Here is a 6,000-nt window from a genome sequence, read left to right as displayed (position 1 = left end):
TATAATCATATATGAAGTAAAGAAAGAGTTCTCCTTGAACTTTGACACCCATGAGTTCAGACCAATTATGAAATAACAAGAAAAGTCAAATGTGATAAATATGACAGTCAATGCTTCATCTTGTTTCCATGGAGTGAGTTGAATCCTAAAAGCTAAAGTAAAGGTAACTACAGTACGCTTTGTTCTGCTTTAGTAACTGTTATGTTGTTCTCATAGAGTCCGTAGATTTATCATGTGTTACTCACAATCATTACACTTGGGGGAGGGGGAGGGTGAGGGTGAGAGTAAAGTGCAGGTCACAGTTTTAGTTAGAGGGCACAATTAGTGTTAATTATTGATGGTATTGTTTTACAAGGCATACCACTTGTGCTGTTTATTTTCTTGAAAGTTTAACTTAAAATCAACATTCTGACCTTTTAAAATTTCTATCTTAACATTTCTAGCTTAACATTGGACATTTCTTTATGTACTCGATCACCAGAGCATCTTGAACAAGTTTATTACTGACTTCGGTCAGCTTGCGGCTTTGATAAGCCAATGAGGCTTCTTCGCGAGTTCCTGCTTGCAGGAGGATCTAAAATACATACATACATACATACATATTAATAGTTTTTTTTTTTGCCTTGTAAATATTTTTGTGGCATTTCAAAAAGCATTATCTGGACAATAGCAGATTCCTTTCTGGAACAAAATCTACAAAGATGGCAAGGCCGACTAAATTCCATCTTTACAGTGCGGATAGCTGAATTTTACTTTGCCGGTACGATTGTTCTCTCATGTGGCAATTATGAGTAAAATTAACCAACTGCATGGCCACTCAGTTTCCTGAGAATTGTCATATGGATGGCACACAATACCGAATCCCTTAGGTATTACAAGTTCACCGCTATGAAAACATCCTCGAAATGAAAATGCTGAGCTTTACAAATGTTGCTTCTTGTTATCCAAAGACATTTCTGTTCCTCTTAATTTCCATCATCGTGCCAAAAAAATTGAAGAAAACAAGAGAAGCTGGTAGTGATGTCTTAGTCATCCCCAGTAATCTGTGCTTACGTTCCCTGAGGGGCTGGCAAGACAAACAGTAAAATTAGCTTAGCGGTCGCTGGGTGACGAACCAACAGAACCGCCACCGTCAATGGGTATATTGAAAGGCTGGTACTTAGAACACCTTACGGACTATGTATGATTAAGTAATCAAACATTTGACAGTTTGGATACATCGAGACAAAAAGGGGATAGACCAGTGGACGGACAGATTGAACATCAATCTCGGCATGACAGTTCGATGTTTTGATCTGCGGGGTAGAAACAACGAACTTGCACTAGATTTCAGGATGAAAGCGAACGGTTAGATATAGAACTATATAGTAGACATACATGATGATACAAATGCCAGAATATATTGCACCTGTAGGTGATTAATTTCTCAAAGTTAGTCAAGTTTATTCACTCGATGAAAGGAAGGTGATGAATACAGCCATGAGTGAAATAATGAAACAGAAATGAAGAATTGGAGGGAGAGCGGGACTAATTGGTTAATATCTTAAATAGATGGCTATAGTAGTGGTAGTATACATGCAACTTTTGAGACTAAATGAAAGTGAGGTTGTGTAATTCAGTCTTACTAGTTTCACCCGCAGGACAAATAGAAGGAGATCCATTCTGGCTAGGATATCAGAACCTATTGATATAGTCATACAGGAATACTCAGACAGATATCAGAACCTATGAATATAGTCTTACAGGAATACTCAGACAGATATCAGAACCTATTAATATAGTCATACAGGAATACTCAGACAGATATCAGAACCTATTAATATAGTCATACAGGAATACTCAGACAGATATCCTATTAATATAGTCTTACAGGAATACTCTTACAGATATCACAAACCTATTAATATAGTCATACAGGAATACTCAGACAGATATCAGAACCTATTAATATAGTCATACAGGAATACTCAGACAGATATCAGAACCTATTAATATAGTCATACAGGAATACTTAGACAGATATCAGAACCTATTAATATAGTCACACAGGAATACTCTTACAGATAATATAGTCATACAGGAATACTCAGACATATATCAGAACCTATTAATGTACTCAGACAGATGACTGACACTGAGAGGGTCAGTCTGACAAGTTACTGACACGGAGGTCATTTAGCAGATCGACCAATGGGAGTCACACAATATTATTTTTGATTTTCTATCCGATTAGGAGGTATGCAATACAAACAACTTTTAGCAGCTTCTGGTGCTCTGTCAAAAAAAAAAAAAAAATCTACAGTGCTCAAGTCAAAATAACTTTGGAAATCAAAGTAAGTCACATGCATAGAGCTTTTCCACAGGTGTTAATGGAACTTGGAAGTCATTAATGAATTATGACACCAAGTCTCTTTACTCATTTCATAATTAAGCCCAAACAAAATGCACAGTGGAAATTTTCACCTCAAGTATTCATCTCAAGAAGCAGCAGTATCTCATTCATCGCAAGGAGCAGCAGTATCTCACTCATATCAAGGAGCAACAGCATCTTATTCATTTCATCTCTTATTAATCGCAAGGAGCAGCAGCATGTTAGTCATCTCTTGAAAGGAGCAGAAGTATGTTATTCATATCAAGGAGCAGCAGTATGTTATTCACCTCTGAAGGAGCAGCAGTATGTTATTCATATCAAGGAGCAGCAGTATGCTTTTCACCTCTGAAGGAGCAGCAATATGTTATTCACCTCTAAAGGAGCAGCAGTATGTTATTCATATCAAGGAGCAGCAGTATGTTATTCCTCTCAAGGAGCAGCAGAATGTTTAATATTCACCTCAAGGAGCAGCAGAATGTTTAATATTCACCTCAAGGAGCAGCAGAATGTTTAATATTCACCTCAAGGAGCAGCAGAATGTTTAATATTCACCTCAAGGAGCAGCAGAATGTTTAATATTCACCTCAAGGAGCAGCAGAATGTTTAATATTCACCTCAAGGAGCAGCAGAATGTTTAATATTCACCTCAAGGAGCAGCAATATCTTATTCACCTCTGACGGAGCAACAGTACCTTATTCATAGCAAGGAGCAACAGTATGTTCTTTATGATAGTCTTCATCGTAGTATTAGACTAGCAACAAATAATAAACTTGCAGCTGATATCCTAAAGACCTGTGATACTATATGAAAGCTGTGTATTTCTTGCTAGTATCTAGCTGTGTTTGATATATCCAAAGACTACTACTGCTACTGGATGATTGACAGCATGTAAAGTAGCCCTGGTAATGTAATTGTGTTTGGTAACTTGTGATAGGGGTCAGGACTTATGGGAATAAGACTTCAGTTAAACAAATTAGTCTCCACAGGGAAGGTACGTGGGAAAGCAATATCTTCCACATCAATTATGGGGAGCCCTGAAACTTATACTGCCAGAGTAAAAAAGTATGGACAACGATCATTACAGACAGATCGGATATCAATTTGTTTTGGTGTGTCAAGTTTAGAAAAAAAAGAAAGAAAAACAAATTTACAAAACTTTTATAGAACTGCTTTAAAAGTGAGATTTGCAGCAAGAAATTATCCATCATAAAAAGTATGTAGAAAACCAAGCATCTATGTAAAATGCAGGAAATTTTGCAACAGTTTGATCAATCACCATCTGTTACTTTCATAGTCCATTGAAAATCTCAGAAGTAATAATGAAGTTACACATGGTTTATAAATGAAAATAAACAATACTACATAACATTACATATGCTGGACATTAAATATGGTGGACATTAATTTTCGTTATTGTATTCAATGACTACTAGCAATAAGCTTGTAACAACACAGATCTCCTAGTTTGATTGAGAGTATGTATTAAATTATATCTGATTATCACACGCTTTGCTATAATCTGAGTGAATATGCAGCTTTAACGAGTTTAAGTCATAATGTATGGATTAATGATATTGAAATGATTTATTTAGATGCTACCACTAATTTGGTGCGATTGCCTACATTTTACCCTTCAAGATCATTTTCAGATTTAATCGTCATCATTCATAATACACCAATGAAACCATTTTCCAATAGAGAACCTTCACAAACCTATAAAGAAAATAAAAACTTAAACAAGGGAGGCCAGCTGACATGTCTGACCTGGGCCCAACTTGGTTTTTGGCCCCGGGTCACACTGGTCCCAGTAAGAACACATACCATTCTTATTTGCTACTCACAGCTATGAATGTATCAACTTTATTTGCAGTACATAGTTCATGCAGTGTCTGTTTGCTGCAGTTGCTCTCCCAGGCTTATCAATTCTCCTATATTTTTGCATACTATATGGCTGCTGTAGAAGCCAATGGCTGACTGTCTGCATCTATACTCATTATGTTATACTATTAGCATACTAAATGCATATGTCACATAGTTGTCACAACTTATCTTCCAAGGGATTCGAATCTCCTTACGTTTCCAACTCTCATGAATTTCTCATTTACTCACTGTAGCGGCTTCTTCTCAAACCCCATCCATGTCATTACTTCCAAAAGACAAAGCAGTAAAAGAAATCCGCATCTAAATGTCGTCGTGATCGAGGGGGAGGTTTCTCGCTCACCCTGTTCGTATCATCATACCAGATCAAAGTTTTAGTCTTTTCATGTGTTATAATACAGAATGTAAAAGAAGGATAGGCAATTGTGCCCGCCAGATGATATTTAAGCTAGCTTCCAACTTGGGATTCCCAACTCATTTGTGGAAGCTGTCATCGTCTCTGCTGCTGCTGCTGAGGTTCTTTAACACCACCGCTGCCAAACCGAGTGCGAGTAATTTCAGAGACATTGAAAGACAGGTAGGACGAACGAAATCTACGCTACGCTCGAGATCTCTTTTCATCGCCACAAAAGGGGGTCTCTTAGCAATAACTTCAAGTTCTCTGTTTTTCTTCATTTTAACCAAATCAAAAAAACTAATGGAACATTCTGGCACATACCGACAGTAACATTTTCTTTTATTTTTTTCTTTGATTCTAAAAAAAACAGAAACTTTGCTTTACAAGTCCCTGAGCAGTGAGAAGAAGAAAAAAATTTGAATTTTAAACTTAATTTCCATTGATCTTGCATCCTCCTTTTTGCTTTCGTTTGCAATAAAGCAGGCAACGCATTGAGTAGATTGACTTGGCCAGTTTGGGATGTTTATACAGATGATGATGAGTTTTGGTACACATTTACTCAAATGAAATGTTTGACTTTTAGTAGCCTAATGAGGACAAGATGCAGAAGGGAGAGGTGTAAAGCGGGGGGGGGGGCTATGAATAGGGGGAGGAGAGAAAGGGAGACGAAAGGAGAGAATAGGGCAAACTTTCCCAGCCAGGTCCCACTCACTCTCTGAGACCATAAACCTATAGCTATGTAAGCAAGATATGTTTCAACTGTGAAAATAAACTGAAGAAACTTGGTCAACTTTTACATCACCGGAGTTTGTTACACTATTTTGAAGGATTTTTTTTCTCTTCACTCAAACATGTGATTTGCAGGTAGCATGGAGGTAATTGATGTCACTTTGCTTCGTTTTAGACTGGCATCTTTTAAACATGAGAATGTGTACAGTCAGTACATACAGCTGCGGTCAATACCTACAATACACTGTAAAAACGATACGGCGATGGACATCTTAGGTCCAGCTAAAGATAACAAGGTATCACGTTTCATTACTGTCTGCATTTTGTAGCGACAAGCAGAAAACTTCACTTGCAAGCAACGGAAAGTTAACTTTTGGATAGCGCGGCACGCGGTTTGGGGCGAGTCTTCAATGCCTTTAAAGGCTACCATACTATGATGCTTCAAAATATGTAACAATTAATGATCTCTTCTCATGACTGCATCCTCAGGCTGTATGTGTCTTTGGTAGAGGAAGGTTGTTTCTTATATCTTTAGGAGTGCAAGTCACTGGGAGAGGAAGGGAAGGCATGGAGAAAGGAATCTAGTTGGTGAAGATGGGCCACAATTAGTTTTACATGTATATT

At 37.5% G+C, this 6,000-nt stretch overlaps 1 long non-coding RNA gene across 1 annotated transcript in view; it reads right to left on the bottom strand.

Moving 5' to 3' along the window:
• Nucleotides 1-1,129: 1,129 nt before the first annotated feature.
• LOC139977232 (uncharacterized) overlaps nt 1,130-6,000 on the bottom strand; it is a 102,526-nt gene continuing 97,655 nt past the window's right edge. Inside the window, exon 3 of the long non-coding RNA XR_011796486.1 lies at nt 1,130-1,295. This is a non-coding gene — a long non-coding RNA (uncharacterized lncRNA). The remainder of the gene's footprint in view (nt 1,296-6,000) is intronic.

The sequence above is a fragment of the Apostichopus japonicus genome, chromosome 12 (genome assembly GCF_037975245.1).
Source record: "Apostichopus japonicus isolate 1M-3 chromosome 12, ASM3797524v1, whole genome shotgun sequence".
In the NCBI taxonomy this organism is placed as follows: Eukaryota; Metazoa; Echinodermata; class Holothuroidea; order Aspidochirotida; family Stichopodidae; genus Apostichopus; species Apostichopus japonicus.
Note: the sequence above shows the minus strand (reverse complement) of the source record. Positions and strands in the feature narration are given on the sequence as shown.